The sequence below is a fragment of the Erinaceus europaeus genome, chromosome 1 (genome assembly GCF_950295315.1).
Source record: "Erinaceus europaeus chromosome 1, mEriEur2.1, whole genome shotgun sequence".
In the NCBI taxonomy this organism is placed as follows: domain Eukaryota; kingdom Metazoa; phylum Chordata; class Mammalia; order Eulipotyphla; family Erinaceidae; genus Erinaceus; species Erinaceus europaeus.
In genome coordinates this window covers 184,412,800-184,426,868 of record NC_080162.1, presented here as the reverse complement: position 1 = coordinate 184,426,868, position 14,069 = coordinate 184,412,800, and the positions used below count along the sequence as shown (strand labels likewise).

The following is a 14,069-nucleotide window of genomic DNA, read 5'->3' as shown; positions in this document are numbered from 1 at the left end:
TTCATTATTTATTCAACAAATATATGAGAAAAATTGTAAAGTCTTGTCTTCTTTTAAGATTCTCTTTAAATGGCCTTTCCACAATGTGGCTTCCAAGATATTCTAAGGTACAGTGAAAATTGAAAATGAGACTGGAAGGGGTGGTGTGGCTGTGTATTTGGTAGAGTGCAAAAGTTACTATGCTTGAGGACTTGGGTTCAAGCTCCCAGTACCCATCTCTGTGTGTATGGTGGGGATTGGAGCAGTGGCGCAGCACTGCAGGGGTCTCTTCTCTCTCCCTCTCTTCCCTGTTTCTCTCTGTCTCTATGAAAAAGAAAAGAAAAGGGGAAAATTGGTCACCAGCAACTGTGGATTTGTCATGCAGACACCAAGTCCCAGAAATGACACTGGCAGCAATAAACAACAAACAATAAAAGAAAAAGGAGAGTGTTTAGATTTTAGTTAGTCTTACTTCTGAATTTAAATGGTCTGTCAAGACTAAAATTTAAACTTGAGCTAATTTGATTACAAAGATCAGCCACAGGGGCTGAGGAGACAGCATAGTGTTTATGCAAAGTCTTTCATGCCTGTGGCACCAAAGATCCCAGGTTTAATCTCCAGCACCACCATAAAGGAGAGCTGAGCAGTGCTTTGGTCTCTGTGTATCTCTGTGTATCTTTCCCTCTGTATCTCTCTCAGTTAAAATAAATTAAAATTCTTTTTCTTTAAAAAAATAAAGATCAGCCACATAATTTCAATATCAGCATATAAGTCATGCTCTTACACAGCAGAAAAAGCAGGAGCTGTGATGGGATCTGGATTTAAGGCTTGGTTCTGCTATTAACTGGGTATAGACTATTGTCAAAGAATCTACAGGAGCAACTTGATAAAAAAAAAAAAAAGGAGTTAAAACAACTTAAGTTGGAAAGATAAACTTCAAAGAAGAGGAAGTAGGGTTCTGGTTTTACACGGGGTACAGTTAAAGTGAAATACTTGTCTATACATCTTTATAAGTTTTCCAGGAAAAATCAAGTATATGTATGAAATGAGGGTCAAGCATGCAAAGTTGGAGACATGTGAGTACCTGGAACATTGCAAGAAAATGGCATCACAGCCATGAGTTTTACAATGAGAATGAAGAAAAAGGTGACAAAAGGTCCAGATTGGGCACCAGTGTGCATATTCCACTACTTATATCTGTCCTGCCAAGGGTCTGGGGTCCTTATCAGTGCAGTGGTATTTGTAAGGTTCTATCTCGGTCCAATCAAAGCCAAAAGAATGTAACTGTGTGGCTTCTCCCAAGGAGAGATTATTACACCCTCTAAACCACAACCCTCCGACCAGCTTGATTTTGCTTTTTCAAGCCCTAGAATTCATATCAGTTTTAAAAGTGAAAAAGGGTACAAAACTGAAAAAACATTTTCATTATTTGATTACATGACCAGCAATCAAGGTCGTCAAGATTTCAGCCTTAGACTGCACATAACTATATAAGATAAACCACATGTATAATATTTAAATATATAACATATAAATATGTACATGCGAATTATAGTGTGTATTTACATATGCATATTTTAAATAAGACCTGTGCATCCTATTCCAAGGAAAAGATTGTTGAAAGGACTAAAGTAATAATAATAATAATATGTATAGATTACCTACTATGGTATCTGTAAAATAGCAGTATTTCTATCAGTGGTAGGGCCTTTCCACTTTATTTTTATATCTTTTGCCCAATTCTCTTATTGATCAGTATTAACATGCTATATAGTAAGCACCAGTGATGACAAAGTGATACAAATAAGATTAATATCCTGAACTGGAAAAATCTGTATTTGGAGTAAGCAAATTTGATGATCAAATTTTTTGAATTTGATGCTTCAATATAGAACAGCATCAGAGAGCAAGAATGTTAGAAGGCCTGCAGACAATAACTGACTTCAACTGGTGTTAAAGTGTTGAGTCTAGGAGGAGCCTAGAACTTTAATAATGGCCCAGTTGTATTTTGGTACTGCTTAGGTACTGTTTGGATCAGTAACTCTAATGAAACTTATGCATCGATCAGTTTATGATGCACAAAAAAAGATAATTTCATAGGCTCACAATAAGCTTTTGTTGAAGTGTAAATTAACTACATCACTAAAATATTTAATTATCTTATATCGTTTTATTTGTAGCAAACCCACATTAATGATATCAAGCACTGTAGCACAGACTCCTTAACTCTCCCAGGTCAGGAGCTTTCAGAATTAGTCCTGAATCATGGATAGCAAGAAGTCCTTTGCTTCTATTTGAGAAGTGGATAGTAGATATGAATTAGGATTTAGATTTTTATGTAGATCATCTAAGATCCAGTACAGACTGTAGACTGGACAAAAATCTTAGGAGATGACATCACCATAAATCAGGAGAACAGTTAGAAGACTATTTACTGTACTAGTGTAAAATGCCAAGGGTCTGAGCAGTGTGAGTAGACATTAGGACACAGATTCCAGAAATATTTAGAAGGCAGAACATTCTCAACTTGGAGACTGAATAAAGGGAATGAAAAGAAAGGAAAAATATATATAATATTACTTCTGAGCTTGGACAACTGTGCAACTATAGGGCAGTATCATTTGGCAGAGGAAGTAGAACTTTACAAAGAAAATTCAGTCAGTTGTTGTCTCTAAGACTTTGTGAGAACTATAGTAGCTATTCTTTGGGGGGAGGGATGAGACACTTTGGTGGTGGATGTGGTATAGAACTATACCTTTGTAATGTATAATCTTGTTAACCATTATTCAATCACTGATAAAAACTAAGAATAATAAGAGAGAAAGAGGGGAAGAAAGAAATGAAGTCCCTTTGGAATAATATTGGAAGATGTCAGTAAAGAGGTTAGACTTCAATACTGAGTAACAATTGAAAAGATTTCTTAAAAATAAAAGTAAAAATTCACCATATTTTCCTTAGGCATTTTGAAGAGAATCCCAGAGAGTGAGCTTTCTGTTATGCTTGATGCCTCCAAGAAAAGCTTTCTGTGCTCAGTGGCATCTAAGCTCTCATCTTCTGTCTCTCTGCCTGCCGAGTGGATTGTTTTCCCATTAACTTTTCAACAGGAAGGCCATGTCTAGGGCAGTCTTGCCAACTGCTATGTACACTCTTCAAAAAGGGTAATTTGTACTTCCTCTGAGCCTTCAGAAATGAATGCAGATGAGAAAAAAGATCCGGGGCGAGTAGAACGCTTATGCATAAATAGCGCAATTCATAAAGAATTAATACTTACTCATCATCAAGAAGCGGTCCATTTCTACTGGAGTTTTTTCACTTCCCATGAATTAGGAAATCCATTCAGAGACTAAAGTAAAGCGGGTTATTTCTAAGAGAAAGGGAGGTGATTTCTTGCCTGGCCACTACTGAACATACAACCATTTTATTCTTCAAAGTGACAGGGTATTCTATATTTAAATGATATGTAATTGGAAAGGAGCATTGGGAACATGGACAACATTTTTAAAGATGGAAAATGAGAAGAATTTTAACATTTAGAATTAATAGAAAGCCATTTGATTTGTAGACAGGAAGTCGAGACTTTTTTAAATCTTTGAGGTCTGATTACTTGATAACCTTACTTTCCTTATACCTCTTTACCCCTTCTATGCTCAGCACTTAATCTCTTATGGCAAAACCTCTATCGGATTTCCTGGATTTCAGAGTTCTTACCCCCAAATGAACACTTGAGAACAAATACCATTTATTACAAAAAGGGCTTAGCCCCAGACTTAATGGATAGTTTCCCAAAGTCGTATAATATTTCTTTGGCGGGTAAACTGTATCAATACATTTTAAAACAAATCTAGAGATATTTCTACTTCTATAAATAGTTTTATCACTCATCAGGGAGACAGAATTTGGTTACATTGTGAATTCCATCTGGTCTCTGATGATTCACTTCAAAATTCCCCCAACTGCCAGAAATTATCTTTGGCTTTTAAAATAATAAAGAAATAAAGGTTTCCATTTTTGCTAAAATGTTCCCATCATAGTAAATAATAATAATAATAAAAACCCTCCAAAGGGCCACCTCAGATTTGCAAAATAATCACTAAAATGTACTTTAGAGTTAGACAAGCCTGCATTGCTAAAGCTTATTAAAGTAGGAGCAAAATATATTTGAGAGAATTCCCACTAGCACAATTGAAGTCTGAAAAATATATTGAGCTCCAAATATGGTTATGGCTATTCCACATTTAAGTTACTCAAGCCATTGAAAAGTCTTGGCTTCATATATGAGTGCTGTGCACTTCACAGTCTTTTTGGACTTGTTGACATAATGATTTACTCCAGGTTGGGTGCTGCTGGATGGAGCCTCTGTGCTCCCCTACTTAGAGAGTGGACAGGGCACAGCTGTACAGTCCCCAGACACCTGAATCCAGAATACTATTGAATTTTGCTTCATTTATGTGTGCCATGGAAAGTTGGAAGTTCCCAGCTCTAGCTTGGGTTTGGCTTCCTGTTCACATGTTTTCTGGCCTCATGTCATTATTATGCATGAAGTAATGGTCCCACATGCGAGCACCATCCACAATGGCAAGATTTGTGTATTTCACTGTAAGTTTTCTAATGAGGACATTTTGGATGCTTCCGCTCCTCCTTAGGGAAAGCAGTTTGGAACAGCTATTACTTTTCAAGATTAAGGGAGAAAAGATACTTCTGTAACAAGCCACATTTAAGGGACAGTTAAAGGACAGCTGCCCAAGAAAAATAAGCATTTTCCGTAAGCATCTATACAAATGCATATATGTGTATATTTTAGAAAAACGGCTCCTATTTGTGACATTTAATTATATGTTAGTTTTTAAGCTTTTACTGTGAAGGGTGTTAGTGTTTTCCACTGAAGACTATTATCTTAGTGACATTTCTCTGAAGCAAAGTCTGATGAGTTTATAAAGTTTGAGAGTTAGGGACTGCAACTTAGTTTCTGAAGCAACTGAGAAAGCCAAGAGAGTTAAGTTCAATTATCTACTTGCTTTATGGCATGGATTTATAGGCAGTAAGTACACTAAAGTACTAATAGAGAGGAATGAGAATAAACATTAAAGCACAACTCTTAAAACTACCAAGCTTAACTTTCTGACCTCTTGTCAGCAGGTGAAGTTCTGACACACATCCACATTTATATATATGGATCCTTCTGTCAAATTGATAGGCATATGTGACTATGCTTTATAGAATTTTAGGACAGGAAAAATTTTTGGAGATCTTCCAATATCATCCTATTATTTTACTAAAATAGAAACTGAGATTTATATGAGCTCTCTTTCTCTCAATATTTATGACTATGCACACCTGTGGATCCCCCCCACACACACACACGCTCCCATATGAAACCTTTCACAATCTTAAATGGCACAAAATAAAGACAGGACTATCATTTATATATATATATATATATATATATATATATATATATATATATATATATTTTAGCATTCTCAGAACCACAAATCATCTTACCAAATTATACTAGACAGCATAGAAATCCTGTAAGAAGGGAGTCGGGCGGTAGCTAGTGCAGCAGGTTAAGTGCATGTGTCATGAAGCGCAAGGACTGGTGTAAGAATCCCGGTTCAAGCCTTTGGCTGGGGGCGGGGGGGTCGATTCACAGGTGGTGAAGCAGGTCTGCAGGTGTCTTATCTTCTCTCCCCCTCTCTGTCTTCCCCTCCTCTCTCCATTTCTCTCTGTCCTAACAACGATGAAATCAATAACAGCAACAATAATAACTACAACAGTAAAAATCAAGGGCAACAAAAGGGAAAATATAAAAATTTTAAAAAAGAAACTGCTAATTCAGATGTATATGAACAAATTGAAATATTAAATGATGAAAACATAACCACAAAAAAGGAAGAAAGAAAAAAAGAAAGAAAGAAACCCTGTAATAACACTAACACTAGTAAAGCAGGACCTGGCATGGTGAATATACAGTCTGTAGAAAACAGTTCTTGGTGAAGGTGCTCGGTGATACACTCTTACCTGTTCTGAGTGTGCTGGCTCTGAATTGTCTGCCGCGAAATAAGCTGCCATTCGACTCTTGTCATAAAAGAAAATTCCTCAAGTTCCAGATGGTGGTGCACTTGGTAGCACATAGGTGTTACCATGTGCAAGGCCCCAGGTTCAACCCCCTGATCTCCACCTGTAGGGGAAAGCTCTGAAGCAGTTTTGCAAATATCTTTCTTTCTCTCTCCCTTCCCCTTTCAATTCCTCTGTCTCTATCAAACATATAAATAAACATATATATGAGGAAATCTCCTCTTGGATATTTTTTTTTCCAGCTAGCAGAAGAGGTCTATCCAAGTGGCATATCACACACTTTTGAAAATTGGGGTGTGCCTGTTTTATGGAAGACGTGGAAACAGAGTGTAACATTTTACCAAGAACTCACCAATTCACAGGCTGACCAGCATACAAAATTGGGCAAAGGGTCATCAAAAGGTCAACTGGGTTGGGTGTGCCTCTTTACAGAGGCTGGTGCAATGGGTGGAGAAGTTGAACGGCCTTCAGAATGGAAAGAGAAGTGATAAGGTGGTGTGGGAGGGAAAGTCCTGTGATCATTAGGCTAGTTCAGCGAGGTTCTAGTGAAACAAACTTGCTTTAAGGAAGCAAGTTTCCAGAAAAAAAGCAATAAACTGGGATTGCTCATATTTAATTGGAACCATCATGGCCATTTTCCTGCATGATTCCTGAGCTATTGTGTTAAGAGAATGCATCTACCTCTATTATCCTTAAGATTTCTCTGTTTATGTACCAACTTGCAATTGTATTCAGCAGTGAAGAGGTAAGAAAGCTCTAAATGAATTTTCTTTTAACGAGGGAAAGAACTATTTTTTTTCAGTGAAACCAAAATTTCAAGCTGTTAATTTGTACAATTTTCTTACTCTGTATTGTAAACCTTACGTTTCCTTACAAGACATATTATTTTAGGCATTTTATATATTCCCTTGTGTTACACTACATACACATTATATACACAGTGTGCATATGTAACTCATGAAAGCAAGACTATTTTATTAAATACTTAATGTAGGGACCAGGTGGTGGTGCACCTGGTAAAGCGCTCGCTCATATTGTGGTGCTCAAGGACCGTGGTTCAAGCCCCTGGCCCTCACCTGCAGGGGGAAAGCTTCACGAGCGGTGAAGCAGGGCTGCAGGTGTCTCTCTGTTTACCTCCCTCTCTGTCTCCCCTCCCCGTCTCAATTTCTCTCTGTCTCTATCCAATAATAAATAAATAAAATTTAATAAATAAATAAATAATGTATTAAAATTGTGTTCCCCTTTCAAATAATGAAGTTGAGTTTAGTCACTTACGTTTTCTTTTTATTTATTTTTTTATTTGATAGAGGCAGAAAGCAACTGAGAAGGGAGGGGGAGATAGAGAGGGAGAGAGACAGAGAGACACCTGTGGCCCAGATTCACCACTTGTGAAGTGACACCCCTGAAGGTGGGGAGCCAGGTCCCCTCAAACTGGGATTCTTACTCCGGTCTGTTCCATGCGCTCCGCACCATGTGTGCTTAACCCGCTGTGCCACCACGTGGCCCCCCTTTATTGATTTTTATGAAATCCAGTTAGTGAATAATATGAAAAGAATCTAATGGGAAGTCTTTCCCTTAAGTAGAATTAAATTGAAACATTTACAAAGAGATTGAACTATACCTTCAGTGCTTCAATGTCATTTGCGAGTGATTATAAGAAAATTAGGTTAGGAGAATATTGTTCCTAATGATAGCCTCCTTTGAAGATGCAAAATGGCAATACCAAAAGGCGAGAGAAATGGTAGATAAAACACAAGTGACACACTTTTGCTTTTCTCCACTGTAGGTATTGTTGCCTCTGGACCATCATCTAAAGAAGGCGAAATTGCTCAATGACATGCAGTTTTTCAGGACAGAAAAACTGTAGAAAATCTTCCAAGGTACTTGATTAAATATTTGGTTTTTGCTTACTAAACCAGCATTCAACTGAGTTCTTTGTGTCACTTGAAAAAGATTTGCTTCATAGATTGGGTATTTACAATAACCAGCAAAAACTGAAGAGTACTTCATTCAGCACCTTCCCATGACAATGTCATCCTTCTTGCAAAGAGAGTTAAAAGGTACTTCAGGTGTAACAGCTATTTGGTGAAAGTAGTCTTCAAAAATGATAGAAAAAAAACAACAACAGAAAATGGGACTCTATGGAATCATATAAATTTAGTAACATGTCATGAGCTATTTGGGATGCTCAGGAGAATTAGAGGGACTATTCATGGCAGCCTTACTTCACCCAGTCATTCATGGTCTCAGGACTATAAACTATACAGATGTCTTTTTTTTTTTTGCCTCCAGGATTATTGCTGGGGTTCATTGCCTGCACTACAAATCCACTGCTACTGAGGCCATTTTTTTAAAAAAGTATTTATTTATTTATTCATTCCCTTTTGTTGCCCTTGTTGTTTAATTGTTGTAGTCATTATTATTATTATTGATGTCGTCATTGTTGTTGGATAGGACAGAGAAATGGAGAGAGAAGGGGAATACAGAGAGGGGGAGAGAAAGACACCTGCAGACCTGCTTCAGCACTTGTGAGGCAACTCCCCTGCAGTTGGGGAGCCAGGGGCTCCAACCGAGATCCTTACATGGATCCTTGCGCTTTGTGCCACGTGAGCTTAAACAGCTGCGCTACCGCCCAACTCTCTTGAGGCCATTTTTTTTTCCTTTTGTTGTCCTTATTGTTTTATTGTTGTTGTTATTGTTGCTGTTGCTGTTATTGTTGTGGATAGGATAGAGAGAAATCGGGGGGGGGGGGAAGACAGAGAGGAGGAAAGAAATAGACACCTGCAGACCTGCTTCGGGATCCTTACGCTGGTCCTTGCGCTTGGCACCATGTGTGCTTTAAGCCGCTGTGCTACCTCCCAGCCCCAAAATGTCATGTTTTTTTCCACTACAATTTTTCTTCACAGTTTCTTGTTATGGTCAAGTGAATTTCAGTGCCAAGTGTGTTGCTGAGTTAGGGAGTTACAGGGACCCACTCAGCCATACAGCCTTGATTACAAAAAAAAAAAAAAAAAAAAAAAAAAAAACCTATATATTGGATACAGATTGAAATAGAGAGAAATTGAGAGGGAAGGGGGAGATAGAGATGGAGGAAGAAAGACACAGAGACACTTGCATTTTTACTTCGCCATTGGTGAAGCTTTTCCATAGAGGTGGAAAGCGGGGTTTGAACCCTGGGTCCTTGTACATTATAACATTGGTTCTCTAATGGACTGGATCACCACCCAGGCCCTGAAAAAACATTTTAAGGGTTTTTTTGTTTGTTTGTTTGTTTGTTTGTTTTTGGTTCATATGAGTTTACAGATTGGGGGTAAATAGCATAATGGTTATGCAAAAATACTCTCATTCCTGAGGCTCCAAAGTCACAGGTTCAATCCCCCACACCACCATAAACCAGTGCTAAGCAGTGCTCTAGTAAAAAAAAATAATAATAAGTAAATAAATAAAGACTTTACACTCCCACGGATCTTATGGATCTTATATTAAATGTTACTATTAAAAGTTGTTCCCCCTGCACCCCTAACTAAATCTAATGTGATGAAGACTGTTGTTCTTAGTTTAAAATAGCAATTCTTGGGAGTCTGGCGGTAGCACAATGGAAGGACTGGTGTAAGGATCCCGGTTCGAGCCCCCAGCTCTGCACTTGCAGGGGAGTAGCTTCACAAGCATTGAAGCAAGTCTGCAGGTATCTTTTCTCCCACTCTCTGTCATCCCCTCCTCTCTCCATTTCTCTGTCCTATCCAACATCAATGACATCAATACTACAACAATAATAATAACCACAAAAATGTTAATCAACAAGGGCAACAAAAGGGGGGGGAGTAGCCTCCAGGAGCAGTGACTCGTACTGCAGGCAATAACCCTGGAGGCAAAAAAAAAAAAATTGCAAGTCTTCCAAATTATTGTCCCTCACTTGGTTTCCTTTTAAAGTCTATGTTGCAAAGCAGAACTTGGACTGGGTTTGGTGTACTGCACCAAAGTAAAAGACTCTGAGGTGGGTGTTCAAGTCCTGGAACAAGATGACAGAGGAGTACCTGGGGGTGGTGGTGGTTAGAGTATTATGTGGAAAACTGAGAAATGTTACATATGTGTAAACTACTGTATTTTACTGTTGACTACAAACCATTACCCCCGCCCCCATAAAGAAAAAGTCTATGTTGATTCAGGTCAACTTTGAATAAGTCCTCTAATAACCAAATAGCTAATGAAACTCTCACAAGCAAAATAGAGTAACATGGCCAACAAGTCTAGCCTGAATATAGGGCTTGCATTTTTAAGGATTGTCTTTTAAGAGAAAATCCCTAAGGAGTTAAATAGTCATCATCATACTACAAATGTCAAGTGAAAAAAGAAAGAACAAGAGAAATAAATAAGCAAATAAATAAGTAAATGGCTGGAAGTATATGAGAGACTAAGGCTATTTCTTTGACATAAAATCACGAGTCTTCACAGTTTTCCTATAGTTCATAGCTTTGTATATGGTGTGGGGGTCACTGTTAATGACCAGTGACTACACTGCACTGGTTGTTAGTTATTCACCATAGGACATGATGATTTAGACCATCTTAATCAAACTATTTTCAAGAGACGGAAATATTCCAAAACAGACAGAAATAAGTATCTCTTTTGAACTAAGTGGAGTTCTGATCTTTCTTTCTCTTTGTTCCCTTTCTGTTTGTTATTGTTTTGTTTGGTGGTACAGACTCTTATATGAATTCACCATTCCTGGGTGGATTTTTTTTTCATTTTAGATAGATAATAAACCAAAGCACTACTGGATGTCTGCCCAGTGTCATGGTGCTCCTCCTATGTTTTGGGGTTCAAACACAGGCCTTTGCCTATAGCCAGGTTTATATTCTTCCCAGATGAGCTATCTTCTTACTTGTGATTTTTTTTTTTAAGTAACTCTTTAATCTGTTTGCAAGTATTTTCTTTTATCTTGTGACCAATGCACTTATTTTTCTATAAGAAGGAGATTAGCCTTTATTAATAGGACTTTCAAAATTAACTGTAAAAGAAGGCTAAAAAAGAATAATCTTTAATAGTGTTGGTCACATTATATCTTTCCCAGAAGTCACTAGAGATCTGGTTTCTCATAAGAACTGTCTTAGTTTCTTTTGTGTTATAAAAAGACCTTTTTTTTTTTTGATGCCATGTTGTTTATTATTTGGTCAATAAGTTTACACACTTTTCTCCTCCTAATGGGCAATGCCACCACCTACACTAATACTGGATCAATTTAGAATCACTTGCTCAATCTTAATACACAAGGTATTTACTTCTTAAATCTGTGGGCCTTGTTAGATGCAATCTACAGTCTGCTTTTCCCATCTTTCAACTCTAAATTCAAAGTTTGACCAGCTGCCAGCTTCAGAGAGCTCTAACCCTTCTTCTCCAGTTCCATCATTTGGATTAGATACACAACGGAGTCACCTGCTTCATATGTTCACAATTTTCCCATCTAGTAAAGCCTACAGAAAAAAAAAAAAAAAAGTCCTTTTTGTGTGTACTCAGGTTCATAAAATAAGGCCCTCTTTAGTGGACCTTAGGATTTCAATATGCTGCCCAGTGCATTTTTTTTATTGCCTCTCTGTTCATGTCATCTAAGTATAAGGTTCTTTTCATTTAACATTTTTCCAGCTTTAAGAACTGCTTACCTGCAGTTCACTGAACTTGGCATTGCCTCCAAAATGCATCACATAAGAAACAGAACTGTCCTATTTCCAGAAGAGTCTTTCTTATTCCACATGTAGTGAAACACCAAAAGGACAAATTACACAGCTTCAGGGAGATTTTGAGTGTTCTTGTAAAAAAATTTTCACACCTGTGAGGCAGACTATTATTCTTTGTAGAGCCTGATTTTCAGCTTGAAGTACATCTGCCAAAATCTGAATGGCCACTATTGTGCCTTTTGGATTCTAAAACTGCTCTCTCAGGCAAGATTCGGTACACACAGATGGGATAACTTAGGGCAAGGGCATGCCATTTATAAGGAAATTAAGACTTTTCCTGATTCTGTTGATTCTTACTTGGAATAGAGAATTTTGTTATAAGCATGCCCTAACTATGCCCACCTAGGCACTTAAAAGGATTACTTTATTTAAGGCACTTAGTACATTAATTGAAATTTAAGTAATTTTTAAGACAGTCTATATACCGTAGAGATAAATGACTTTTTTTTTCAAGTAATCAATTTCATGCATGGACTCCAAAACCCCTGAAATTATTCTCATCCTGGTACTGAGTGGAGTTTAAAGCTTAATGCAGAATATAAACAGTCAAACTGGAAGAACCTAACAGTCATTTCTTTGTGGCCACACTTATCTTTAAATGCTTTTCACTAATTGGGGCAATTTATGACTGAATGCAAATGTCAGTTAATATAATACATTTGTTGTAAAATCAATATAATAGTTACCTAATCTGAAACTTTTTAAGAGTGCAGAAAAAAGGAAAATCATAATTAACACAAGCTCATAAGTCTTCTCTGTATGAGTATAAGCTAATAGAACCAGAAAACTAACGCACTTTGACTGTTTTTTAAAAAAATATTTTTATGCATTTATTATTGGATAGAGATAGAGAAATTGGGGGGGGGGGATAGAGAGGAAGAGTGAAAGAAAAACACCTGAAGTCTCACTTCCCCACTCCTGAAGCTTTCCCCTTGCAGGTAAGGACTAGGGGCTTGAACCTGGGTTCTTGTGCTCTTTAATGTGAGCTCTTTTTTATTTTTTTTGACTCTTGTAACCTCTTTCAAGTGGCAACTCTTTTTTTTTTAATTTATTTTTTATTTAAGAAAGGATAAAGGACTCTGAAAATGTCCAGGAGGTCTAGTCTGTCAATCTCTTCATTTAATTCTCTTGTATCTTTGTTGATTCTCTGCTTTGTTGATCTGTCTAAGTGTGAGAGTGGGGTGTTAAAGTCCCCCACTATTATTGTATAACTATTGATATATTTTTGAAGTTCTTTCAGTAGGTGCTTGATGTATTTAGATGGTCCCTCATTGGGTGTATAGATGTCAATAATTGTTAAGTCTTCTTGGCTGATTGATCCTCTAATCATTATGTAATGTCCTTGCCTATCTTTTATTACTTTATTTAATTTAAAATCTATCCTGTCTGAGATGAGAATGGTTGTTCCTGCCTTTTTTTGTGGTCCGTTAGCATGTATGATAGTTTTCCACCCTTTCACTTTAAGTCTGTGTTTATCTTGTCGTGTCAGATGGGATTCTTGCAAGCAGTATATGGTTGGGTTATGTTTTCTGATCCATCCTCCCACTCTGTGCCTTTTGATGGGTGAGTTTAAGCCATTGACATTGATATTATGGATTTAATGTATTGTAGTGCCATTGTTCAACAAGTTTTTATTTGCTCTGATATATTACAAGTATTATAGTGATGTTCTTCTTTATAAGAGGTCTTTTAGAACCTCTTTCAGGGCTGGTTTGATGATGGTTGCCTCCTTTAACTGTTGTTTGTCTAAGAAGGTTTTGATCCCTCCATCTAGTTTGAATGAAAGTCTAGCAGGATATATTATCCTTGGTTGAAACCCTTTTTCATTCAGGGCTCGATAAATATCTTGCCATTCTCTTCTGGCTTTTAGAGTTTGAGTGGAGAAGTCTGCTGATAGTCTTTATGGGTTTTCCCCTGTATGTGACTTTTTGTTTTCTTCTTGCAGCCTTTAGGATCCTTTCTTTATCCTTATTTCTTCTCATTGTGACTATTATGTGTCTTGGTGTCTTCAGGTCTGGGTTGATTCTGTTTGGAACTCTCTGGGCCTCTTGAATCTTAATGTCCTTTCTGTTATTCAAGCCTGGGAAGTTTTCTTCTATAATTTCCTCTAGAATGTTTCCTTCCCCTTCCTCTCTTTCTTCATCTTGCAGGCCAATTATATGAATGTTACTTCTTTTGAGATTATCCCATATGTCTCTGTTGTTGTTTTCATTGTCTCTCAATCTCTTCTTGAGCTCATTCACCTCTTTCTTATTTTTCTCTAATTCATCCTCTGTCTGA

The 14,069-nt window shown here is 37.3% G+C and overlaps 1 protein-coding gene across 4 annotated transcripts in view; it reads left to right on the top strand.

Moving 5' to 3' along the window:
• SULF1 (sulfatase 1) overlaps positions 1–14,069 on the top strand; it is a 206,265-nt gene that overhangs the window by 31,150 nt on the left and 161,046 nt on the right. For all 4 annotated transcript variants that reach the window (XR_009552142.1, XM_060200519.1, XM_060200502.1 and 1 more), the window contains exon 2: positions 7,844–7,937. The gene's annotated coding sequence lies outside the window, so the exon portion shown is untranslated. The remainder of the gene's footprint in view (positions 1–7,843; positions 7,938–14,069) is intronic.